Source organism: Neofelis nebulosa, chromosome 3, assembly GCF_028018385.1.
Source record: "Neofelis nebulosa isolate mNeoNeb1 chromosome 3, mNeoNeb1.pri, whole genome shotgun sequence".
In the NCBI taxonomy this organism is placed as follows: domain Eukaryota; kingdom Metazoa; phylum Chordata; class Mammalia; order Carnivora; family Felidae; genus Neofelis; species Neofelis nebulosa.
Window position 1 is genome coordinate 54,888,534 of NC_080784.1, and position 27,925 is coordinate 54,916,458.

The 27,925-nt window shown below is 34.8% G+C and overlaps 1 protein-coding gene across 2 annotated transcripts in view; it reads right to left on the minus strand.

Moving 5' to 3' along the window:
- Positions 1-27,925, minus strand: part of ADAM29 (ADAM metallopeptidase domain 29) — a 77,368-nt gene that overhangs the window by 34,720 nt on the left and 14,723 nt on the right. Inside the window, exon 1 of one of the 2 annotated variants that reach the window (XM_058720863.1) lies at positions 24,585-24,690. The exons of the other annotated variant lie outside the window; for it this stretch is intronic. The gene's annotated coding sequence lies outside the window, so the exon portion shown is untranslated. Of the gene's footprint in view, positions 1-24,584; positions 24,691-27,925 lie in introns of those variants that run through there. 2 annotated transcript variants of the gene reach the window in all.

Below are 27,925 nucleotides of genomic sequence, written 5' to 3' on the forward strand. Positions count from 1 at the left end.
GTTTGAATGATGGAATGACTTTCGAAGAATGAGACATTGAATATCCTTTGGGAGAGGTTGAGAGAAGGCATTTGGTTGAGAGGAATGACTTCTAGTACAAAGGGGATGCTGAAGAGAATGTTGAGGTGAGTCTAAAGGTAATTGGCTGTAGAATGTGATACTAGATTATGACATGCCTTAAGAAATGGTCTAAAGCATCAATAGTTAGTCTTGGGCACATGAAGGAAGAAACTACCAGTTCTAAATAGAGAATAGAGAATATCAGAGTCAAGAACATTTCAAGGTGCTCAGTTAGGTAGAGGATCTATTTTCATTTAGGTTCTGAGTTTTGAAAATTGGGGTGGCAGTTACTCTGGTATCTCTCCTGATCAGATGGGGGCCCCCAAATGTGGAGCTACCCAATCAGGTGGGAGCCAGCAATGAGGGCAGTGAAAGAATTCACTGGAAGCAGAACAAAGGAGATAGAGGTTTATTAAATACACCATGAGGGAGAAGGTGGGCAGGATAGCAAGGCTGAGATTGTCTACTAGGAGGCAGTGGTAAGGGCCACAGTTGTAGGGGGGAGTGAGGGAGTATGGGAAGGTATGGAATTTTCCCTATTTTTGTAACTATGTCTGGTTGTAAGTAGCCCATTGGTTAGTTAGGTCGTATGGCTATTTCCAGGTAGGTCACTTAATCAGCCTATTTGCATTCGGCTTGGTGGTCACTGAGGGACCTTTTGCCTTGATCAAGTTTCCATTGCTCAAGCCTGTTGCTTAAAAGCTGCCTCTACAGTTACACCTTCAGGACCCACTGGGGTGGGAGATTTTTGATGTTTATAACTGCATTATCTACAATAGCCAAATTATGGAAAGAGCCCAAATGTCCATCGACAGAAAAAAGGATAAAGAAGTGGTGTATATATACTCAGCCATCAAAAAGAATGAAATCTCACCATTTGCAATGACACGGATGGAGCTAGAGTGTATTAGGCTAAGTGAAATAAGTTAGAGAAAGACAAGTATCATATGATTTCACTCATATGTGGAATTTAAGAAAGAAAGCAAATGATCATAGGAGAAAAAGAGAGGCAAACCATAAAACAGACTCTTAAATATAGAGAAAAAAACCTGATGGCTACCAGAGGGGAGGTGGGGGGGTGGTTTAAATAGGTGATGGCCATTAAGGAGGGCACTTGTGATGAGCACCGGGTGTTGTATGTAAGTGTTACATCACTAAATTGTACACCTGAAACTAATACTACCCTGTATGCTAACTAACTAGAATTTAAATGAAAACTTACTTAAAAAAGAAACAAAAACTTATTTTAAAAAAGACCAAAATAATAAATTTTTGAAAAACAGAATATATACGTAGCCATAGTGTTATAGCCAGAACTCAAAGAAAAGTCAAAGTGGGCAATCAAAACCACACTCTCATTAAAAGTTCCAGAAAGAGGAAGAAAAAAAGTGAAAATTGAGATAGAAATAATAATGATATGTAAACAAATATCTATCTGTATATGTGTTCCCAATAACTACTGGCTCACTTCAGTGTGAATGGGGGAATATATACCACAGGTTGGAACCAAAGAACTGGTTGAAGACTGACTGACCACATGGTAAGGTCAGGACACCCTAATGTGGATATAATGCCCAGAGTAAGTCTTCCATTATTTAACATGTCAAAGCTTTCCTTTTTATGCCTATTGGTTTTCTACTCACACTAGAGTTATGAGTACATTATTGTTGACATATCAACCATGCAATTGTACAATGAAGAAATTTGATAAGTGTCTACAAAAATAACCCTTTAAAACTATCTGTACTAAACTTATATATCCTGCATTCAAAAGTAAGTACAGATAACTAAAGGTGACCTGAGGTATGAGAAAAACTTACAATACTAAAAAGACCAATGTGGCAACAGTTGATAATGCTGAAGGGAATTGAGATAATTCAGTAACAGAAGAAAACTTTTAAAACAATTCTTATTAGTATAGAATTCTATATTAATTCAGAAAAATATTTAGTATTCAGAGATGGATTGCATTCATCAAGTTCAAGTGCTTATCTCAACCAAAAACAACTACAAAAATGCTTACAGCAGCATTAATTAAAATTGCCCCAACTGGAAAAAAAAATTTTTTTCTCACTAGTAGAGTGGATGAACTATAATATTTGTGGGGCACCTGGGGGCTCACAAAGCTATTTGCATGTAAACATACACTATTCTTCAAGGCAAGAGAAGGATGCCAAAGGTGATTCAGAGATCATCGTGGCTGTCATTCCCATCAAAGACCTAGAGTACACAGGCCCCAGGTACAGGGCTACGTCCATCTTAGTTTCAAAGGATGGGGCCAACATCCAAGGGAGCTATGGGGATCCAGCTCAACTCCCATCCTGACAACAGAAGCATGCAGGGGTGAGGTCACCTCAGAAAACCACTTCATGGGAACGCCATGGTGGCTCAGTCAGTTAGGCATCTGACTTTGGCTCAGGTCATGATCTCCAAATTTCTTGAGTTTGAGTCCTGCTTGGGGCTCTGTGCTGACAGCTCAGAGCCTGGAGCCTGCTTTAGGTTCTGTGTCTCCCTTGTTCATGGTCTGTCTCTCTCTCTCTCTCAAAAATAAATAAACATTAAAAAAAAGGTAAAAAAAGAAAAGGAAAGAAAAGAAAAGAAAAGAAAAGAAAAGAAAAGAAAAGAAAAGAAAAGAAAAGAAAAGAAAAGAAAAAAGAAAACAAGAAAACCACCGCATGAACAGCACCCCACTGGGATGTGGGAGTGACATGCTGTCCAGTGGGTCCAAAAAACAGGTTCTCCACTCCAGTGGGTCCACAATGGGATCTCTGCCCCACTGAGTCTGAAAGGCAGAGCATTTAGCCAAAGAGGATTGTTTTTGAGCCTTAAGTTTTAATGGAAGTTAGTAGAATTTCCTCTATTAGGTTTTATATTTACTTGAGATCCATGATCCCTTTCTTCTTTCTTATTTCATCATTTTGGAATGGGAATGCCATATTTTATGACTGCAGCACACTGTACTTTGGAAGTACATAACTTGTTTGATATCATGCATTCACAGCTGAAGAGAAAATTTGCCTCAGGACAAATCATGCCCTGAGTCTCACACCATCTAACTTAGATGATATTTAGATGACATTTGGAAATTTAGAGTTAATGCTAAAAAGAGTTAAACCTTTTGGAACTACTAGAATAAAATGAATGTATTTTTCACGTGAGAAAGAATAAATTTGGGGGGGGGAGCTATGTATGGAATGTGATGGATTATTTGTTTCCCCAACATGCATATGTTGAAATCATAGCCCCTAATGTGATGGTGTGTAGGAGGTAATTAGGCATTGGAAGTGGAGCCCTCAAGAATGGGATTAGTGCCCTTATAAAAGAAACCCCTGAGAGCTGTTTTTTTCCACCATGTGAGAACATTAAGGGAAGACACCATCTGTGAAACAGAAAGCAGGCTCTCACTAGACACTGAATCTGCTGGCATCCTTATTAAACTTCTCAGCCTCAAGAATTGTGGGAAATAAATATTTGTTGTTTAAACTGGTAATTATGTTCCAGGAGCCCAAATGGACTAAGACAAATCTCTTAAGATAGGTATTTTAGACCATTCATTTTAAACAATGTGTATGAAGGCTTCTTCAGTAATTCACATTTGAGGAAATGTACAAGAGGAGTTATAAGAACAGAGAAGAGAAGACATTGCCAAGCGATATTAAAAATTGATTTAATTTTAACTAGTTGGTAAGCCCAGTAGGGAATTCAGAGACTTAAAGAGTTCCTAGGTGTAGGTTGAGAGACTAGGTTAGTGATTGTGTCACTAACAATACATAGAATGCAAGTCTCTAGTTAGAGAACGTGAGCAGGGAGATGAAGAGTAACTTTGAAATGAGTCCAATGTAGGTTATTGAATTGATTCTCCCAGGCAATCTTAAAAGTTCTATGACTATGCCCATCTTCCAGATGATGAAACTAAGTCTTCACATTACTTCACATAACTATGTGATTCATACAGTCGAAAAGCAAACCCAAATATCATGACTCAGAAGTCCATTTTTTTTAATCAAAGTGCTATACAGCATTTCTAATAATTATTGAATGGATGATGAAGCAAAGTAGTGTATTAGACATTCAAAGAAGGGAGTAATCAACGGGACTGCCACACTGTGAACCCATTTAATAAAACCCTCTATATGTATTAGGACAACCAGATTAACCTGCCAAATTTTGTAAATTTTATTTTGTTTCCCAGATACCCTAATCTTCAAGTGTATTGGAAAGTAGCAAACGGGAAAAAAAAAAATCTTATTTCTAACTATGCATAAGGTAATAGGCTTATTTTAAGGGAAAACATTTTAATTCAGTAAGAAGTATAAGCAAGCTCCTTAAGAGGTGGGCCTATATCTCATTCATTTCTGATGCTCCCATTTCAAAGGGAACATAGGTATTCAACAAAAATACATCTATGAGTATTGACATGGCTTTTGTCCCAACGTATTTGCATACCTAATATTGAAAAATCAATATGTGCTTCTCTGAAATGGAGAATTGACACTACAAAATGTATTTTTAATCATAACATTAAATCCTGTACTTATTCTGTGCTTGCCCACTAATCAAAATGTAATTTTTATAAAAATATATTTATTGTGAGAGATAAACTCCAATTGTAAGATTTTATTTATAGGGTTTTTTTTTGTTTTTGTTTTTGTTTTGTTTTGTTTTACTATGTAGAGTTTTAATGATAATGAAGCATGTACTTTAATTCTTTGGAATGCTGCACAAATTCCATGCTATATTACTCAGCCTGCGTTGTTCTCTGGGGTCTGGTTTTTCACAAAAGACGTAACTGTTATCAACGTTAGATTGTATTATATTACATTTGAATAAAGAAATATGACAGAAAGGAAATCCATTTGTAACCTCTTCCAAGAATTGTTCCCTGTGGTTCCAAATCTCAAAGCGCCTTAAAAATGTACTGTGTGTACATGTGCTTATTTTGCTTAATTTTTTCCTTATTTACATATTTTACTCTCACTATGAACTGAATTTCCTATGGGAAGGTACCTTGGCATATAATAGGCATTCAATGCATTTCTTATATGTCTTGTACTACACGCAGACACTTCTATTATGTATGTGTTATAAAACTGTTTCAGTCGAGAGGTGACAAAATAGAGACCTTATCCAGGAGATTAACTGGCTTTTCCAGATAAGGACGCCTTGTGGTGTAGCTGAGGTACTTTGGAAACAAAAGAAAAAAAATCCACAGATCCGACAATTCTTTCTCTTCTTGTCTATGAAGCCTATGATATGCAAATATATTTATAAGCTATAGTATGTGTGTATGTATGTATGTGTCCATCTATTTTTCCTTATCTATACATTCAAGTAATTTAATATATAGTAAATAGGTAAATTGAAAGGATTACTTCTACTTAGCAGGTACATCTTTCTAAGGAAATAGGGTATTGTTTATGTCACTTTTAGCCTATCTTTTTGCATCTACTATCAGAAACGTTAGTTGTGGGCCAAGCTGAAGATCTCATTTCCAAAGAACAGACTCACTAGATAAAATGCTGATAAATTGAACTCTAACAATGGCTTCCAATTTTATCTATGCGTCAACATCTCCTGTAGAATACATAAAACCCCAGAACTTCTGAGTCAGAATCTCTGGAGATGAAGCTTAACCAAATTACTTTAAAACATCTCAACAGTTGTGCAGCCCACAGTAAAAAAGCAATGGGTTAGAATGAGGCACATTAATCAGACTTTTCAAATGTATCTCTCAGGTGCAAATTTGATCAGACCCAAGTAGATAGTATGATGTGGAAGACAAACTTTACAAAGGGAAATGCTATGTGTGTATAGATTGCTCCTCATAAGGGAGTCCAAAAAGTCTGTATTACAAGGCGAAGAGAATGTTTCTCTTTACAGAAGCCACTTTCAGCACATTTACAAAAATAAGTCGATCAATTACTTTTTTGTAGCCAAAGATTATGAAATGGAATATAAATAGATGAAAAAAGAGAGATTAACTAAAAAAGAAGAGATGTGTTCATAGGAAACTGAAACGCAATATCTGAATTAAAATTTGCAACAGTTGAAATTACAATTAGAATTATTCTGGAAAAAGCCAAGCAAGTGTTTTAACTATAGTAATGCACATTTTTTTAAAGTGGAAATAAAATGCAAAGAAAGAAAATGGGAAATATGGGAGAAATAGAGATAAAACTAAAACTCAAGTAGAAATTTCTAAGAAAGAAAATATCACATCTGAAACTAAGCAACTCTGAAAAAGGTAATTAAAACTCTACTGAGCTGACAAAAGACCCATGGTGATTCATAAAAATATGTTTCACTATAACCTGCAGGTCCTTTAAGAAAAATTGGTATGGAAAATGTTAAATTGCCAAAGTTAAAATATTCCTTAAAAATCTAGATTTTCAAGATCTCTAAAAAAGACAGAATGTATAAAGAAAAATAAAATAATGCTGACCTTAGTGTTCTCTAGAATTTCAAATTCCCGATTCAATTGAGAATTGTGGGGACTATTACACCGAAAAATGTTGAGAACCAAGAATTTCATTCATTTGTGGACCAAGTTAACAGGAAGATTTCTGAAATATGTAACATTTCAGAAGATACATCATCTTACCTGTTTATTTTAAAATTATTTTTCAAAGATGTGCTCTGATTATTAGAGAGATAATTTATGATTGAGAAAAATATAACAAAAATCATTTGAAAGTCTCCGGGATTATAAATGAGCAAAACTCTCAATCCATGCAAGTAAAAGTCAGGTGAAATCTTCAGATTAGACCATCACAAAGGGTTGCATATGTGCACGTATAAGAATGTAGTGCAGTTTCAATGACTTTCATGGCATTTAGATGCAGCTCCATATAAATAACTCTTGGAATATGGTAGAGGCATAGGATAAGATTATCTCCCCTAACTTCCTTGTAAAAACAGAGCAGCTAGGATAGCAAACTCCAAAAGCCATGATAAATATCTATAAAAAAAAAAAATACTAAGTGACAAAATATCCCATATATATCCCTGTACAACAAGGTAGGAAAATCACCAATGGCTGTTAAGACCTGTGCACTGTTGCCTCACCTCTGTGCAAAAGCAAGCAGAGGGGTGCAAAAGGAGATTCTATGGTCAAGGGAACAGGAGAATCCCAAAATATTCATCAGGTTCTCATTGAATGGTGAAAATAAAAAGTAATAACAGCAAATGCTTGAGAGAATGTGGAGAAGCTGTTTTATATATTGCTAGTGGAAATGGAAAATGGTGCAGCCACTCTGGAAAAAAAAAATTGCAGTTTCTTTTGAAACTAAACATACAATTACTATATGACCCAGAAATTTCGCACTTGGGCATTTATCCCAGAGAAATAAAAACATATTCATATAAGCACCTATACAGGAATGTTCATACAAGCTATTTTTTATTAGAGCAAAAAATCAGAAAGGTCCAGATGTCTTTCAAGGATGAATTGTTAAACAAAATGTGATATATATAACTCCACAATACTATTTGGCAATAAAAGAACAAGACTATCAATTAACAATTCACACAACTTGAAAGTATCTGCAAGGAATTATGCTGAGTGAAAAAAGCCAATACCAGAGGCTTCATGCTGTATGATTCCACATCTTTAGTATTTTTTAAATGACAAAATTCTAGAAATAGAGAGCAGATTTGTGGTTTCCAGTGTTTAGGGACTGGGGTAGGAGGGGAGGGATGGGGCAGTGATGGAGGGAGAGAAAGTCTGGTGTGGTTATAAAAAGGCAACATGAGAAATGAGTACAGGTCATGGAATGATTTTCTGCTTTTTATCTGTATTTTTTAGTACGGTAAACTATACATAACATAATATCATTTTTAGCCATCTGTAAGTACACAATCTGGTGGCATTAATTACTTTCACAGTGTTGTATAACCATCACCACTACCTACGTCCAAAATCTTTTCATAATCTCCAACATAGACTCAGTGCCCACTAAATAAGTAACTTCCCCTGGGACGCCTGAGTAGTTCAGTTGGTTAAACATCTGACTTTGGCTTGGGTCATGATCTCGCAGTTCATGAGTTCAAGGCCTGCATGGAGCTCTGTGCTGACAGCTCGGAGTCTGGAGCCTGGAGCCTGCTTCGGATTCTGTGTCTCCCTCTCTCTCTGCCTCTCCCCTGCTTGTGTTCTGTTTCTCTCTCTCAAAAATAAATAGATGTTAAAAAAATAATAATAATAGTAACTTCCCTTTTCCCCAGTCCCAACTTATGGTAACAGTCTACTTTGTCTCTATGATTTGGCTATTCTGAGTTCTTCATATAAATGGAATCATAAATATTTGTCCTTTTGTGTCTTAGCTTATTTCACTAGGCAAAAAATGTTGTTATTGTAATTTTTTATTTTTTATTGAACTACAAAATACAGTGTTATAGTGCTTTCAGGTATACAACATGATTCACCAATTCTGTACATTACTCAGTGTTGACCTCTAATAAGTGGAGCCACCGACCATTATCATTACAATATTATTGACTGTATTACCTGTGCTGTATTATTCATCTCTGTGATTTACTCTTTTTTTTAACATTTATTTATTTTTGAGAGACAGAGAGACAGAGCATGAGCAGGGGAGGGGCAGAGAGGGAGGGAGACACAGAATCCGAAGCAGGTTCCATGCTCCGAGGTGTCAACACAGAGCCGGACATGGGGCTCAAACTCACAAATTGCAAGATCATGACCTGAGCCAAAGTTGGATGCCCAGCCGACTGAGCCACCCAGTGGAGTGATTTACTAGGAGTCCCAGTGATTTCCTTTTTTAATAACTGGATGTTTGTATGTCTTCGTCTCCTTTATCCATTTTACCTATGCCCCTACTCACCTCCCCTCTGGCCACCACCAGTTTGTTCCCTGCTTTTAAGAGTCTACTTTTTTGTTTGCTTGCTTATTTGTTTCTTTCCTCATTTGTTTTGTTTTTTAGATTACACATATAGATGAAATCATATGGTATTTGTTTTTCTCTGAAATAGTTCATTTAGCATAATACCCCTAGTTCCATCCATGCTTTTGTAAATGTTGTTGCAGATCTCATTCTTTTTTCATGGCTGAGTAATATTCCATTGAATGTATATGCCTCACTTATTAGTCTATTAGTTTATTGATGGACTTGGCTTAATTCTATATCTTGGCTCTTGTAAATAATGCTGCAATAAACATAAGGGTGCATGTATCTTTTCAAATTAATGTTTTCATTTTCTTTGGATAAATACTCAGCTGTGGAATTACTGGATCGTATAGTATTCTTTTTTAAAATTTCTGATGAAACTCCATACTCTTTTCCACAGTGGCTGCACAAGTTTACATTCCCACAAACTGTGCACAAAGTTTCCTTTTTTTCCATAAGCAAAATTTTGTAAAGGTCCATTTATGTTGTAACATATATCAAATAAGGAAGTATGATGCTTCTTGCTTTGTTTTTGAGATTTGCTTTTTCTTGCTTTTTCTTGAGATTGCTTTATCTATTTGGGGTCTTTTAGCTTCAAATGAATTTTTGTTTTCTTTCTATTTCAGTAAAAAATGCCATTGAAATTCTGATAGAAGCTAAGCTGAATCTGTAGATCACTTTGGCTGTTTTGGAATTGAAAAATACTGATTCATTTAAATCATAAACACAGAATACCTTCCCATTTGTGTCTTCTTCATCAATGTGTATAATTGTCAGTGTACACATCTTTCACCCCCTTGGTTAATTTTATTCCTGATAGCTTATTTTGGCAGGTGCTATTATAAATCAGATTATTTTCTTAATTTCTCTTTCTGATCATTTATAGTAGTGTATAGAAATACAACTGATTTTATGTATTGATTTTGTATCCTTCAACTAACTTTACTCAACTAGTTTATTAGCTGCAACAGTTTTTTGGTGCTGTCTTTATGGTTTTATGTATATAATGTTATGTCATCTGCAAACAGACAATTTTACTTCTTCGTTTCCACTTTGGATGCATTTTGCTTTTTTGTCTTGCCTCATTGCTCTAGCTAGGACTTCTAGTACAATGTCAAATGGAAATGGCAAGGGCGACATTGTTGTTTTCTTCCTGATCTTAGAGGGAAAACTTTTAGCTTTTTATTATTGAGCGTGTTGTGGATTTGGCTTATATGACTTTTATTATGTTGAAGTACATCCCATCCATGTGCAACTTATTGAGAGTTTTGTCATGAAATGGTGTTAAATTCTGTTAAATAATTTTCTACATCTATTGAGATGACTATATGATTCTCATCCTTCGTTTTGTTAATGTAATATATCAGTTTTATTGATTTGTATATGTTGAACCATCCTTGCATCTGCTCTCCCCCCAGGAATAAATTCTGATTGGGTGTATGATCGTTTTAATGTATGGTTCACTTCTATTTGCTAATATTTTGTTGAGAATTTTTGCATCTATGTTCATCAGGAAAGTTGGCCTGTAATCCTCTTTGCTTGCAATGTCCCTTTCTGGCTTTGATATTAGGGTGATGCTGCCCTTGTAAAATGAGTTTGACAGTGTTCCATCCTCTCCAATTTTGGGGAATGATTTGAGAAGAAATGATATTAATTCTTCTTTAAATATTTGGTAAAATTCACCAGGGGAGCAATCTGCTGCTGGGCTTCTCTCTGGAATTGGTCTGTTTTGATCTTATATTGCTTCATGATTCTGTGTTGGTAGGTTGTATGTTTCTAAAAATTTACCCATTTCTTCTAGGTTGTCCAAAATGTTGGTGTATAATTGTACATAGTAGGGTATTTTTTTATGATTCTCAGTATTTCTGTTATTTCAGTTGTAATGTCTTCTCTTTTATTTATGATTTTATTTGAGTCTTCTCTTTTTTTCTGTTAGTCTTGCTAAAGGGTCATCAATTTGGTTTATGTTTGAAAAAAAATAACAGTTCCTCGTTCCGGTAATCTTTTCTATCACCCTCCTACTTCATTTATTTCCACTCTGTTATTTGTTATTTCCTTAGTTCTGCTGACTTTAGACTTAGTTTGTTCTTTTTTCTCTAGTTCCTTGTGGTTTTTTAGATTATTTGAGATTTATTTATTTAATGTATATATTTGATGCTACACACTTCCCTCTTAGAACTCCTTTGTTGCATCCCATTTTAGTATGTTATGTTTCTGTTTTCATGTCTTAGGATTTTTAAATTTCCCTACTAACTTCATCCTTGACCCATTGTTTATTCAGGAATATGTTGTCTAATCTCCATGTATTTGTAAATTTTTCAATTTTCCTCTTGCCTATTTCTAATTTCATACCATTGTGGTCAGAAAAGATATTTGGTATGACTTCAATCTTAAATTTGTTAAGACTTGTGGCCTAACGTACAACCTACCTTGGAGTATGTTTTGTGTCTACTTCAGAAGAATATGTATTCTGCTGCTACTGGATGAAATATTCTGTGTGTCTGTTAGATTAATCTAGTCTAACACATAGTCAAGTCCACTATTTCCTTGTTGATTCTCTGTCTGAATCATCTATCCATTATCAAAAGTTAAGTATTATAGTCCCCTATTATGTATTGTTGTGTATTTCTCCCTTCAAATCTTTTTTTAAAATTTTTTTTAGCGTTTTATTTATTTTTGAGACAGGGAGAGACAGAGCATGAACATGGGAGGGTCAGAGAGAGGGAGACACAGAATCCGAAACAGGCTTCAGGCTCTGAGCTGTCAGCACAGAGCCCGACGCGGGGCTCGAACCCACGGACCGCGAGATCATAACCTGAGCTAAAGTCGGCCGCTTAACCGACTGAGCCACCCAGGCGCCCCACCCTTCAAATCTTTTAATATTTCCTTTATTTGTTTAGCTTCTCAGATGTTGGATGTATACATATTTGTAATTGTTAGAATTGACACTTTTATCATTATGTAATAACCTTCTCTGTCTCTTATTACAGTTTGACTTAAATTCTATTTTGTCTGGATAAGTATAGCCACCTCTGCTCTCTTTTTGTTTGCATTTTCAATGAATATTTTTCGCATCTTTTCACTTTAGTCTATGTGTGTCCTTAAAGCTTAAGTGAGTCTCTTGTAGGTAGCTATAATTGGATCTTGCTTTTTATTTTTTTAACCATTCAATCACTCTGTGTATTTTGATTGGGGAATTTAGTCCATTTACTTTTAAAATAATTATTAATAGGTGTGGATTTACTGCTATCATTTTGTTAATTGCTTTCTGGCTGGTTTGTAGTATTATTTTTTCCTTTCTTCCTCTCTTCCTTGATTTCTTTATGATTAGATGATTTTTTTCATGTATGCTTTGATACAGTTCTCTTTATCTTTTGTGTATGTATAGAGCTTTTTATTTTAAAGTATTAGGATGCTTACATAAAACATCTTATAACAGCCTATTTTAAGCTGGTAACAACTTAATTGCCTACAAAACTCTACATTTTTATTTTCTTCCTCATTAATGTTTTTGATATCACAATTTATATCTTTTTATATTATGTCTCTATTAACAAATTTTGTAGCTATTGTAATTTCATGCTTTTGTCTTTTAAACTTTTTATAAATTATAAGTGATTTCCACACGTCTATTCCAATGTTAGTGTTTTCTAAATTTAACTATATATTCACCTAATATTCTTAATTAACATCCTTTTAGTTTCAGCTTAAAGAACTCCCTTTACTCCATTTGTTGTAAGGCTGGCATATTGGTGATGAACTCCTTCAGCTTGTTTTGGGGAAAGTATCTAGCTTTCTTTCAATTCTGAAGGACAACTTTGCTGGGTAAAATATTCTTTTGGCATTCCCCACCCCCACCCCCAGCATTTTTTTTTTTTCTTTTTTTTTTAAAAATTTATTTTTGGGACAGAGAGAGAGAGAGACGGAGCATGAACGGGGGAGGGGCAGAGAGAGAGGGAGACACAGAATCGGAAGCAGGCTCCAGGCTCTGAGCCATCAGCCCAGAGCCTGACGCGGGGCTCGAACTCATGGACCGCGAGATCGTGACCTGGCTGAAGTCGGACGCTCAACCGACTGCGCCACCCAGGCGCCCCCCAGCATTTTGAATATAGCATCCCATTGCCTCTCACTTGCTAGGTTTTTGCTGAAAAATCCACTGATACTCATCTTATGGAGTTCCTTTGTACATAGCAAGCCACTTTTTTTCTTGCTACTTTTAAGATTGTCTTTAACTTTTGACAATTTAATTATAGTCTGTGTTTCTATAAGTCTCTAGATTCTCCTTTTTGATATTGTTTGGTCTTCCTACATTTGGATGTCTGTACAGTTTGGGGAAGGTTTTAGCCATTATTTCTTTGCATAAGCTTTCTGCACCCTTTCCCTCTCTCTTCTCTTCCTGTTAAACCTGTAAAGCATGTATTATGTCCCATAAGTCCCTTAAGCTGTCATCGCTATTTTTCATTCTTCTTTTCTTTTTGATTTTCTGATTGTATGACTTCTATTCTCTTATCTTTAAATTCACTGGTCTTTTCTTCCATTTGACCTAGTTAGCTGTGGGACACTTCTACTCAATTTTTCACTTCAGTAATTATATTCTTCAACTCTATGATCTCTGGTACTTTTTAATATTCTCTGTCTCTTGGTGAAATTCTCATTTGACTTATATACTGCTCTCCTTATCTCAGTGATCATCGGTATGTTATTTATTGTGTTTATATGTATGTTATTTTGAACTCTCTTTTGGGTAAAGCACTCATCTCTGCTTCTTTATGGTCAGTTTCTGAAGATTTATTTTGTTCTTTTGTTTGGAACATGTTTCCCTGATTCTTGATTTTCCTTGACACTCTCTGCATTGGTTTTTACCCATTACATAAAATAGCCATCTCTCCCAGCCTTGACAGAGTGGCTTCTGTAGGAGATGAACCTCGTCAATCAGTCAGCCTACGCTCTCGGTTGTCTCTCCAACCTTTGTGTTTGTCCAAGATGCTGTGTCTGTTCTTTGTGGCTCTCGGTAGATTAGGGAGTGCTAATACCCGTTACTGTCCCAAAGGCTTGGGAAATAACCACATACCTGTTTGCGTTCCTGTACAGCAACTAATTGCCTGTCTTTAGCTCTCTGATACAAACTAATTGGGATCCTGACCTTTAGTCAGCAGCTGGGAAATTCTAGATGTTAGCTATGCAGCCTAACCCTATCAGGGAGAAATCAAGGGCTGTGTGGCTTTGCTTCCTCATTCTATGCTGAGCCAGAGGCCATAGTTACTGGGAATGCTTGTGCACCCATAGAGACTGCCTCTTTAATATGCCAAGTTCCATCAGCTACCAGAGCTAGGGGATTGAGGAACCAGTTTCTTGTTTGACAGCCCTAACATTTGGGGTGCTAGGTGTGTAAAAAAGCTTCTGCTAGGGAGCAGCTGGAAACTTGGTTTGGATGCCCACCGGCTCTTTCATGTTCCTAGAAGGATCCCAGTAAGCTCTCACATGTAGGCTTATTGGAAGGCAGAGCTTCAGGCAACAGATGAAAAAGTATGCACCATGTCTCTTCCAGAGAGAAATTGGGAGATGGGTGTTTTTATCTCCCTCCTCTTCTCTGAGCTCAGTGTTTATCTGCAGGGAGTACACATACTCCCATTTATTTATTTATTTATTTATTTATTTATTTTTTATTTTTTTTATTTATTTTTATTTATTTTTGGGACAGAGAGAGAGACAGAGCATGAACGGGGGAGGGGCAGAGAGAGAGGGAGACACAGAATCGGAAACAGGCTCCAGGCTCCGAGCCATCAGCCCAGAGCCTGACGCGGGGCTCAAACTCACGGACCGCGAGATCGTGACCTGGCTGAAGTCGGCCGCTTAACCGACTGCGCCACCCAGGCGCCCCAACATACTCCCATTTAAACACTGCTTCTTTGTTTGCTAGAGTCCCACAGGTACTGAATTCAAGACCTGTCGGTGGTGGGAGCTAGCTGATTTGGGAGCCTGTCTTTGGATGGCAGCCATTAAAGTTGGGGTGCTGGTTGTGTGGACATCCTTTTGGGGAGAAGCTGGTGACTTTGTTTTATTGTTGGAAGAAGCTGGAGAGAGATTATAGGCGAAGTGCTTATTAGCGTTTTCATGCTCCCAGGAAGATTCCAGTCAGCACCCAAATAGGTAAAGGCTAATTAGAAGGCAGACCCTTAGGCAGAAGCTATGAAAGTAGACAGATTCCTTCCACAGAGAAAGGGGTGATGAGTGGTTTTGCCTGTTCTTTCTACACTAAGAACAGGTTATAGGTGTGAGAATTGTTTGCACACCATTCAAAAACTTCTTCTTTGGATAGTTTGGTCCTATGGGAATTGTGAATGCTGAGCCTTATCACAGCTATCACAGGTAGGTAATGGAGGCCCATCCATTCCTTCGAAGCCTTAGAAATTGGAGTATAAATGTGTGATCCAAACCCTTCACTACAAAGAAAAAAATTGGAAGTTAATATTCCCTTCCAACTGTAAGGCACTGTGCTGGGGTCAGGTTTAGAGTGTATCTCAACCTTTCTTACCCATTTCAATGTGGGTGTTTTCTCAGTTACCCAATACGCTAGAATGATTCCACTAGTTTCCAGATTTCTATCAAACAGAATTGATTCATGTGCGGTTGCATATTTAGCATCAGTCAGGAGGAGGAGGGAAAGTCAGGAACCTCTTATCCATCATCTTGACTCTATTTATTGACTCTGATAATGAATATACAAATCTGCACATATGATAAAATTGATAGAATTAAATACATCTACACACATGAATGAGTACAAATAAAACTGAAGAAATCTGAATAAAATCATGGATTATATCAGCATCAATATTTTGTTTGTGCCATTGTTCTATAGTTTTTGTAAGAAGTTACTGTTTGTGGAAACTGGGTAAAGGGTGAATGTGATCTTTTTGTATTTTTTTATAATTATATATTTATCTACAATATTTTAATAAATATTGTAGTTAAAAATATATATAATCATATTTTCTTTATCCATTCATCCATGGATGGGCACTTTAAGTTGTTTCCATATATTAACTATTGTAAATAATGCTGCAATGAACATGAAAGTGAATATTTCTTATCAAGATAGTGATTTTGTTTTCTTCAGATAAATACCCAATAGTGGAATTACTGGATCATATTGTCATTCTATTTTCAATTTTTTGAGAAAATTTCATACTGTTTTCCATAGTGGTTGCATCAGTTTACATTCTCACCAACAACATACAAGGGGTTCCTTTTCTCTCCACATCATTGCCAGTGCTTTTTATTTCTCATCTTTTGGATAATAGCCATTCTAACAGGTTATGAGGTAATAATATCTCACTGTTGTTTTTATTTGTATTTCCCTTATGATTACTGATGTTGGACACCTTGTCAAGTACCTGTTAGTTACCTGTATGTCTTCTTTGGAAAGGCATGCATTCAGTTCCTCTACCCATTTTTTAATTGAACTACTTGGATATTTACATATTGAGCTGCGTGAGTTCTTCATGTATTTTGCATATTAACCCCTTATCAGATACATGATTTGTAAATATTTTATACCATTCAGTAGGTAATCTTTTCATTTCGTTGGTTTCTTTTGCTGTTTACTGTAATATAGTCCCATTTGTTTATTCTTCTTTTGTTGGTTTTGCTTTTAGCGTCAACCCCCCCCCCCCCCACACACACACCCCAAAATCACTGCCAAAACCAATGTGTAGGATCTTACCCTCTTATTTCTTCTAGGAGTTTTATGGTTTAAGGTCTTAGAGTCAAGTGTTTAATCTTTAAGTCTTTAATCTTTAAGAATTCAGTCCAATTTGAGTTGATTTTAGTGTTTGGTATAAGACAGGTTATGGTCCAGTTTCACTCTTTTGCAGCTGCCTGCCCAGTTTCTCCAGCACTGTTTATTAAATAGACTATCCTTTCACCAGTGTATTCTTGGGACCCTTGTCACAAATTAACTTCGCATCTATGCTTGGGCTTATTTCTGGTCTCTCTATTCTGTTCCACTGATTTATGTGTCTGTTTTTATGACAATAGCATAAACTTTTGAATACTAAGGCTTTGTAATACAGTTTGAAATCAGGAACGTAATACCTCCAGCTATGGTTTTTCTTAAGATTGTTTTCACTATTTGGGGTCTCCGTGTTTCTATACAAATTTTAGGATTGTTTTCCATACCTGTAAAAAATGCCATTGGAATTCTGCTTGGGATTGCAGTGAATCTATAGGTTGGTTTGGGTAGTATGGACATTCTGATGATATTAATTCTTCCAATCCATGAGCATGATATCTCTTTTTTTATTTGTGTCCTCTTCAATTTCTTTCATTATTGTGTTCTGGTTTTTAGAGCATAGGTGTCTCACCGTCTTAATTAAATTTATTCCTGGGTATTTTATACCTTGTGATAAAATTACAAATGGGATTAATTTCTTTTTCTGATAGTTCATTGATAGTGTATAGAAATGCAACTGATTTTTATATCTTTACTTTCTATCTTGCAATATTACTGAATTCATTTATTCTAACAGTTTTTTGATGGAGTCTTTAGGCTTTTCTATATATAAAATCAGGTTATTTGTAAATAGTGACAGTTTTACATCCTCCTCTCTCAGTTGGATTCATTTTATGTCTTTTTTATGTCTAATTGCTTCTGATATTATGTTGAATAAAAGCGGCAAAATGGACATATCTGTCTTGTTCCTGATTTTAGAGGAAAAGTGTTCAGTTTTTCACCAAGTTTGATGCTCGCTATGGGCTTGTTATATATGGTCTTTATTATGTTGAGGTATTTTTCCTCTATACCCAGTTTGTTGAGTTTTTATAATGAATGAATGTTAAACTTTTCACATTCCTTTTCTTCATCTAAGTTAACTGTATGATTTTTATCCTTCATTTTTTTAATGTGGTGTATAATATTGATTGATTTGTGTGTGTTGAACCATCCTTGCATCATAAGAATTAAGTCCACTTGATCATGGTGTATGATTCTTCCAATGTATTGTTGAATTTAGTTTATTAATATTTTGTTGAAGACTTTTGCATCTATGTTCATCAGGGATTTTGGCCTGTAGTTTTGTTTTGTTTTGGTTTGGTTTCTTGTAGCGTCCTTATCTAGTTTTGGTTTCACGGTAATGCTGGACTTGTAAAACGATCTGGGATATGTTCCCTTTTGCCCTATTTTTTGGAAGAGTGTGAGAAGGATTGGTATTAACTCTTTAAATGTTTGGCGGAATTCATCAGTGAAATGATCTGTTTCTGCACTGTTGTTTGTTGGGAGGTTTTTGATTACTGATTCATTCTCCTTACTACTATTGGTATATGCTGATTTTCTGTTTCTTCATGATTCAGGCTTGGGAGAGTGCATGTTTCTAAGAATTTATCCATTTCTTCTAGGTTGTCCAACTTGTTAGTGCATAATTGTTTATAGTAGTCCCTTATGATCTTTTGTATTTCTGTGGTATCAGTTGTAACATTTCCTGTTTCATTTCTGACTTTATTTACGTTCTTTTTCTTAGTGAGCCTACTAAAGGCTTCTCGATCTTATCTTTTAATAATTCCAACTCTTATTCTTTGCTGTCTTTTCAATCTTTAAGTCTGCTATATATGTCTGCTCTATCTTTAGGTCTGTTATCTTTAGGTCGTTTTATATTTTTAGGTGGATGCATAAATATTTACAAATATCATGTCCTCCCGGATTGAGGAAAGGTTTTTCTGTAGGCTAAGTTGTCTTGTTGACTTATAACTAGAGGGCAAAGTAGGCATCAGTCTGAAGCATTATTCCTAAATTCTAATACCAGCACTCATACATACTAGGTATGTAGGTAAATGATCACACATTTGGTTTCTTTTTTTGTAAAATAAGAATGAAATAAAATAGTAATGTCTATGCCCTACTAAGGTTTTGATGGTTACATGGGATATCCCAGCTTAAATATTTAGGGCAATGCCTTCCATACCCTATGTATTTAATAAATGATAGTTATTATTATTTTTAAAGACAACAAATGGTTTCTTTAATTTTCAGTTTATTCTTTTTAACAACAAAATATATTTTCTTCTACACCGAACAGGAAACAATTTTCTAAATAAATGGGTTTGGAGGGAAGCTGAGTGTTTAGAGTGTTTGAAACAGTGTTTCTTTGTGTGATCCCATATCTTTAGAAACATGTGTATGGTAACTTTGCTTTCATTTGTCTCCCAGCAAGCAAGAAAAACAGAAAACACACATCATGAATTTCTAGATTTTTTTCTAAGTCTTTCAAAGTAATTTTTGTCATCAATTTTAATCTAACATTTTATCTTCTGTCTGATTCACTTCTGTTTTTCGGGAACACAAGCCTTTGCATAAGAAACTAGATAACCACTTCCTTTTTCCTTTGAAATGGATACCTTCTCTGGCTCCTTAATTTTGGCATTAGTATAAGAGGTATGAAAACACTTTCAGATTTAATAATGTAAAACAAATTCTGTCAGAGAACATTTGTATTGAATAGTTTAAAAAAGAAAACTGCATAAAGTCACTTCCTTGTAAGGTGTTTTCTTTCTTCCTATCTTTAACAGAAGAGCCATTTCATTAATTCTATATTTAGTAGCATTGGAGGCATAAATATATGAAAGGCGCAAGATTGCCATGATATTTTAATCTTTTTTTTAATATCAACTTTTTTTAGGCAAGGTTTAGATTTACAGAAAAATTGCAAATACGGTGCAGAGAGTTCCCATATACTCCCATGCCCATTTTTTCCCTATAACATCTTGCATTATATGGTATATTTACATGGTTAATGAACCAATAATGACAGGTTATTAAACAAAGTCTATGCTTTTTTCAGACTTTAGCATTTTTATCTAATGTCTATTTTTAGTTCCAAGATTCTATCCAGGATTCCACATTACAATAAACCCCCATGCCTTCTTAGGGTCTTTTGTCTGTGGGACTTTTTTTCTAAGTTTATTTATTTGTTTTGAGAAAGAGAGAGTGGGGGAGGGACAGAGAGAGAGAGGGAGAGAGAAAATCCAAAGCAGGCTCTGCACTGACAGCTCAGAACTGGAACTGACTAACTGTGAGATCATGACCTGAGCTAAAGTCAGACACTTAAGCAACGGAGTCACCCAGGGGCCCCGGTGGGATTGTTTTTGATGACAAAAACTTTCGTGTATTTCTGGTCAGGTGTTTTGTAGAATATCCCTGAATTAAGGCTTATCTGATTCTTTTCATGATTAGACCGAGAGTATGCATTTTTGTGAGGACAGCCGCGAAAATAGCATACCATTTCATCATATCATGTAAAGGGTACCTACTATTAACATGACTTATTACAATTGATGTTGACTTTGATCAACTGTCTTGATAGCATTTGTCCAATTTCTTCACTGTAAAGTTACTCCTTCCCCTTTTTTATACTATACTCTTTGGCAGTATGTCCCTTTGCACGGCCCACATCTAAGACATGGGGAACAATGCACTTGCCACAAATTCCTACCACCCACTAGTCTTCCTATTGTCTTTTTCCTGCCTTCTCCAGAATCTCATTTAAACGAAGTCAAATACTATGTAAACTTTTCAGACTGACTTCATTCACTTAGCAGTATGTACTTAAGGTTCATCCATGTCTTTTCATTGCTTAATAGTTTTTGCTTGTTTGTTTTAATTACTGAATGATATCCCTTATAGTGATATAACACAGTTTGTTTATTCATTTACACATTGAAGGTCATTTCTAGTTTTTGGTGATTAAGAATAAATCTGTTTGCCACATTCATGTGATGGTAATTATACCGACAAATTTTCAGATTGTTTGCATAAACACTCAGGAGTATGATTGCTGGATTTTATGGCAAAATTATATTTAGCTTTGTAAGAAACTTACAAAATACCTTTCAAAGTGTTTGTGCCATTGTCCTTTACCAGTAATTAATGAGAGTTCCTCTTGCTCTGCATTCTTACCAGCAACTGATAGTGTCAGTTTTTGGATTTTACCTTTGTTTGTTTGTTTACTTTTTGAGAGACAGAAAGAGTGAGAGAGTATGGGAGGGACATAGAAACAGGAAGAGAGAGAATCACAAGCAGGATCCATACTGTCAGCACAGAGCCTGATACAAGGCTTGGATTCACAAACCATGAGATCATGACCTAGCTGAAATCAAGAGTCGGATGTTTAACAGACTGAGCCACCCAGGTGCCCCTGGATTTTACCCATTCTTAGATGTATGTAACAGTATTTTTTTTGTTTTCTTCTGCAACTTCCTTTTTTTTTTTTAATTTTTTTCAATGTTTATTTATTTTTGAGACAATGTGAGAGAGTGCAGAGGGGCAGACAGGGGGAGACACAGAATCTGAAGGGGGCTCCAGGCCCCGAGCTGTCAGCACAGAGCCCGATGTGGGGCTGGAACTCACAAACCGAGATCATGACCCGAGCCAAAGTCGGACGCTTAACCGACTGAGCCACTCAGGCACCCCAATCTGCAACTTCCTAATGACAAGAGTTGTTGAGAATATTTTCCTCTGGTTGTTTGCTATTTGTATTTGCTTTGATGAGACTGTTCAAATATATTTTTTTCCCATTGAGGCTTTGACAGTGCAGAGCTTGCTTGAGATTCTCCCTCTTTATCTGCCCCTCCCTTGCTTGCACTTTCTCTGTCTCTCTCAAAATAAGGCCCTAGAATTCATCAAAATTACTCTTAAAATGTTCCTACCAGTTTATGGCTTAAGTAACTTCTGCTCCAAGTAAGCAGATCCTAGGTGTGACCCCCTATATTTGCCTGTCTCTAGAGTTCAGATGACAATTTGTTCTGTGACTACAACTCTCTGATGGCTCCCAAAAAGGTCACTGATTTCAGTTTGTTTATCTTTTTTTAATCTTTTTTCTTGTTGAAAAATCGTGTGTGACAACTTTTAGGTTCTTAATATGCTAGAAACAAAGCCATAAGTCTGCCATGATATTTTTAGAACTTAAGCTGCTTATGATCTGATCTGTAGGGACATTTCAACTAATTAGCTACCACTGTTAACAGACTTAAATGGAAACATTGTGTTTTATTTACATTGTGTTTATTAATATTCCCTGGTGACAGTTACATTTCAGTTCTTTATTTAAAGTTTATATATGGTTTGAATTTGTCTTCACATTTTGAAATATTTAAGGAATTTGATACTTACATTCACTTCTACCAAATCAAGGTCCTAAAGGTTAGAAAGAAGAATCATGGGTTAATGTATTAGTTGGACAATTAATAGAGTGATCCCATTTGGGTCTCATATTCAAATTAATTGTTACCATAACTGCTTGAGTCTGGCTATCTAGTGGATTTATTTATTTCTATTTTTATTGTATATTTAGAACTCCATGTGAAAATTAAAATCCTTTTATTGAAACCTTCCTTTGACTCTTGTAGCTTAGAAGCTCTTTTAAAATTTGACCACAGGGAGGGGCGCCTGGGTGGCGCAGTTGGTTAAGCGTCCGACTTCAGCCAGGTCACGATCTCACGGTCTGTGAGTTCGAGCCCCGCGTCAGGCTCTGGGCTGATGGCTCAGAGTCTGGAGCCTGTTTCCGATTCTGTGTGTGTCTCTCTCTCTCTCTCTGTCCCTCCCCCGTTCATGCTCTGTCTCTCTCTGTCCCAAAAATAAATAAACGTTGAAAAAAAATTTTTTTTAAAAATAAAATAAAATTTGACCACAGGGGAGCATGCACACAAGCACACACATAGGAATTGTTTCCATATATATCCACTATAACAGTTAATAACATGCCTTCAATGTGTGGAACCTTTATTAACAAACCTTTATTAAATGTTCAATACATATAAAATATCCCAAGAAAATATATTAGTATCACATAAGTTATAATATATGATATGGAATACTATTTCTTGCCAAATAACAGGATCATGCTATGTGCATATCCAAATTAGATGTAAATCTAATTTAAAAACTGTATTATATTTGGGGCGCCTGGGTGGCCCAGTCAGTGGGCATCTAATTTGAGCTCAGGTCATGAACTTGGTTTTGTAGTTTCAGGCCCCGCATGGGGCTTTGTGCTGACAGCTCAGAGCCTGGAGTCTGCTTCAGATTCTGTGTCTCCTTCTCTCTCTGTCCCTCCTCTGCTCATGCTCTGTCTCTATCTCTCTCAAAAATAAATAAAGATTAAAAAGAAAATTTTTTTAATTAAAAAGCACTGTATTATATTTAAGTATTTGCTTAGTTTATTTCAAGATTATAACTAAGGTTATTTTAGATATCACATATATATGTCTCTAATGATTACACTCATAAAATGAAGCACCAAATACTATGTAAATGTTATTTATACATGTACATTCAAAATCTCATTTTATCTCTGCTATTTGTAAAATTATCTGCAATTTTACATGCACTCTGTAGAGAATTTACATTTTCTATTTTAAAATTAAATATAATTAGGAAAAATTAATAAATATCTCATATAATGTCTGGGTACAACTAATAAATTTTACATATTTTTTACGGAAAAAATATCATCCTGGGGCAAGCATTTTAGAGAGAAATATAAGCAATCAACTAATTTTAAAACATATAATTTTATTGTTACAAAAGAAATTTTTTTTTACATTTAATTCTTTCATTTTAGCATTTACCAATTCAATTTAGATGAATTTAGATCCTACTTAAATACTATAACAGGGTAACATATTTCTTCAATTATTTTTTCAAAAACATATCCATTTACTATTTATTTGAAAACAACTTTAGACTTCAATATTCTAAAATACTCAAAACATCAGCAGGAAAATACAATACTGAAATTCTCACACTGTTTTCTTTATGGTTTGACTAGAAGTTGTTCCATCAAAAATGAATCACATTGTATGTTTTTGGTTCGTAGAAATGACCGATGTACTTTACCATTTTATTTCTTAAAATTATTATTATTATTATTATTTTTATTTAAATACAGAATACTTAAGCACTTTACAATGTGGCTAATAAAACCAAAAGAACGATTTCAATTAACTAAGAGCATTATTCTCAAAATATGCAGAAAAGATATTTATTTACCATATTGGATTAAAGATTTATAATCTTCCTTTTAACCTGAAGTATATAAATGATTTCATGCTCTAAAACTTACATAGAGAAAATACATTATTGTTAAAAAAATATCTTACATCAAGAAAAGTTTCATAAGAGGGGCACCTGGGTAGCTCAGTCAGTTAAATGTCTGACTTCAGCTCAGGTCATGATCTCACGGTTTGTGAGTTCCAACCCCACGTCAGGCTCTGTGCTGACAGCTTGGAGTCTGGAGCCTTCTTCTGATTTTGTGTCTCCCTCTCTCTCTGCCCCTCCCCCAGTCATGCTCTGTCTCTCTCTCAATAATAAATAAACATTTTTAAAAAATTTTTAAAAATGTTTTATACGATACAGAAAAAATATATATATTGTTTGCACAAGACTGGGTTAGATTCTACCAAAATTCTACCAGGTTGGAAAATGAAACTGGCTTGACTCCAGATATAAACAATGAATGTAAAACAGAGTACTTTCTAAGTAACTTCTGTGATTTAAATTGATAATTCATTGGAGGACTAGAGGAAAAAAAAGTTGGGGAAGAAAAATTTGGAAACTATTTCATAAAATGTTACCTCATGATTATCTTGATAACTTCTTTTCTTGAAAGTGTCTCAAGATAGGATCAAAGAGATATCTTAGGGAAGCGGTGGGAGGAGAGCTGAGGAGGGTTGCACCACTTTATGAGGAATAGATAAGAACATTTGGTATGAAACGAGATATGTATAGTATGTAAACAACACGTTTTAGGGTAAGCATTATGTGATTTTCTCTACAAACCCAGCATATTTGGGAAAAGGGAATAGGAACATATGTTGTGCATAAAGGAAAATATCTACTTCACTGGGCTGGCAGAGGTCCATGAGAAGGTCTTGTGAGAGCTATACTATAAAGGAATTGATTCCTATACAAATGGGTTTTACAAGAAGAGCGTTTAAGAGTGAGAATAATGCCATTATTCTGTGTTTTTGTTCAGAACATTAGCTACCTATACACATATCACAGTGCCATGAGACAAATCATCTTTTGTATACTGTACATCAATATCCTCTGCTTCTATGTTTCAGAAGGTCAGATACAGATGATCAGCTTTCAAAGACTGTTTCCTCTTCTTACTTTATAGAAACTATCTACTATCTTTTACCTTATCTTTTATCTTACTTCCTCAATTAGTACCTAAGATAAAAGATCTTTTATCTTACTTCCTCAATTAGTACCTTTTACCTACTATTTTGTCTCTTCTTTTTTATTGTTTCTTTTCTTATCTAGTTTATTCATTTTTCACTTTAAAAAAAAACAAACAAATTTCCTTGAACTTCCATCCATTTTGGATGACATGTAATCATCATTTTTTTCAGAGCTAAACTGTAAAGTTATTTTCTTGTTTGTTTTGTATGAGTGTTATAGTTTTTATTTTTAAATATGCTACCATTGCATATATAACAAGGGCTTTTAAATTTCTAAAAATTTTTTAAAACTTTTTTTAAAGCAAATTATGGAAAATATGACATTACATTCCATATACTTTTATAAGCATCTCTGAAGAAGTATTTTCCTACATAGTCAAAATAACATTAGATCTAACAAAATCAATTATTATTATTTTTAAACCATCTAATATCCAGTGCATATTCAAATTCCCACTTATCCTCAAAATGTTCTTTGTAACAAGCTTGTCGAAACAGAATCTAACAAAAGTAGTCTTTGTAGAATGGTTTTAGAACCATACAAAAGTCTTTTTTTATTACAAATCACTCTTCTAATAGTTTTTGGACTTACTGATAATCCTTTCTAAACCAATAATTTCATTACATCTGGCAAAATGGTAGTTGTTTTTTTTTTTTTTTTACTTTGTGTTCTTTCACACAAAAAAAAATTTAAAAAAAGAAAAAATAAAAGGAAAGAAAGAAAGAAAGAAAACTTTATGGGATAACAACAAGGCTTATAGAGATGTCAAAAGGAGAAAAGAGAGAGAAAGAGACAAAAAAAACAAAAAAAGAAAAAAACAAACTTATCTGAAGAAATAATGATGGAAAAATTCCCTAGCCTGGAGAAGGAAACAGACATCCATCCAGAAAGCCCAGACAATTCTAAATAAGATGAACCTGAGGAGATCCACACCAAGGCACCTTATAATTAAAATGTCAAAAGTTAAAAACAGGGAGAGAATCTTAAACCAGTAAGGGAAAAATAATTTTTTATGAACAAGGGAAAGGTCATAAGGCTAATATCAGATTTTTCAGCAGAAACTTTACAAGCCAAAGGGAATGGCACAATATATTCAAAATACTGAGGAAAAAAAAAACAAAAAACAAAAAAACTTCCAGCCAAGAATACTCTACCTAGAAAAGTTATCATTCAGAATTGAAGGGAAGATAAAAGAAATTTTCAGACAAGAAAGTTAGAGGAGTTCATCACCATTAATGTTAAAGGAACTTCTTTAAGCTAAAAAAGAAAGGATGTTAACTAGTATCAAGAAAATATATGAAAGTATAAATCTCATTGGTAAAGGTAAATATATAGTAAAGGTAGTAAATTAATTACATATAAAGCTAATATAAAGGTTAAAAGATAAAAGTCACAAAAATAACTATAACTACAATAATGAGTTAAGGCATCCACAAGATAAAAAATGCAAAATGTGACATCAAAAACCTAAAGTGTTGGAGAGAGTAAAAATGTAAAGCTTTAGAATTCATTCAAACTTAAATTGTTATCAATTTAAAATGGACTGTAATAAATGTTGTACATAATCCTCATGATGATGACATAAAACCTATAGCAGTCACACAAAGATAAAATGAAAGGAATCTTAGCATACCACTAAAGAAGTCCATAAAACCACAAATGAAGAGAAGAAGAAGAAAGAAACAGAGAGAAACTACAATACATTCAGAAAACAATGAACAAAAAGTAACTGTATACCTATCAATAATTACTTTAAATGTATATGGACTAAATTCTGCAATCAAAAGACATAGTGCAGCTTAATGGCTGGAAAAAAAAAAAAAAAAGACCTGTCTATATCTATATGCTGTCTACAAAAATCTCACATCAGATTTAAGGACACACACAGACCGAAAGTGAAGGTATGGAAAAATATCTTCTATGCAAATGAAAACCAAAAGAATGCTGGGGTAGTTATACTTACATCAGACAAAATAGACTTTGAAACGAAACTGTAATAAGAGACAAAGAAGGATATTATATAATGATAAAGCTGTCAATCTAACAAGACGATATTACATTTGTATACATTTATGCATCCAACATAGAAGCACCTACATACATAAATGTTAACAGGACTAAAAAGAGAAAAAGACAGCAATACAATGGTAGTATGGGACTTTAATACTTCACTTATGTCAATGGAGAGGTAGTCCAGATAGATAAACAATAAGGAAATATCAGCCTCAAATAACATGTTGGACCAGATAGATGTAACAGATATTTACAAAACATTCCATCCCAAAGAACTGAATATACGTTCTTCTCAAGTCAGCCTGGAACATTCTCCAGGATATATCACAGGTTAGGCCACAAAGCAAGTCTTAATAAATTTAAGAATCCTGAAATTATATTAAGTGTCTTTTCTGACCACAGTGGTATGAAAGTAGAAATCAGTTCCAAAACAAACAAACAAACAAACAAAACTGTAAAATCTAAATATATGTCAAAATCAAGTCAAAAGGTAAATAAAAATACCCTAAGACAAATGAAAATGGAAATAAAACATACCAAAACTTACGGCATGCAGCAAAAGCAATTCTGAGAGTTACATTCATAGCAATAAATGCCTGCCTCAAGAAACTAGAAAAATCACAAACAACTTAACTTTACATCTAATGGAAGTAGGATAAGAACAAGTGAAATTCAAAGTTGGCAGAAGGAAGGGATTAACAAAGATTAGAGCATA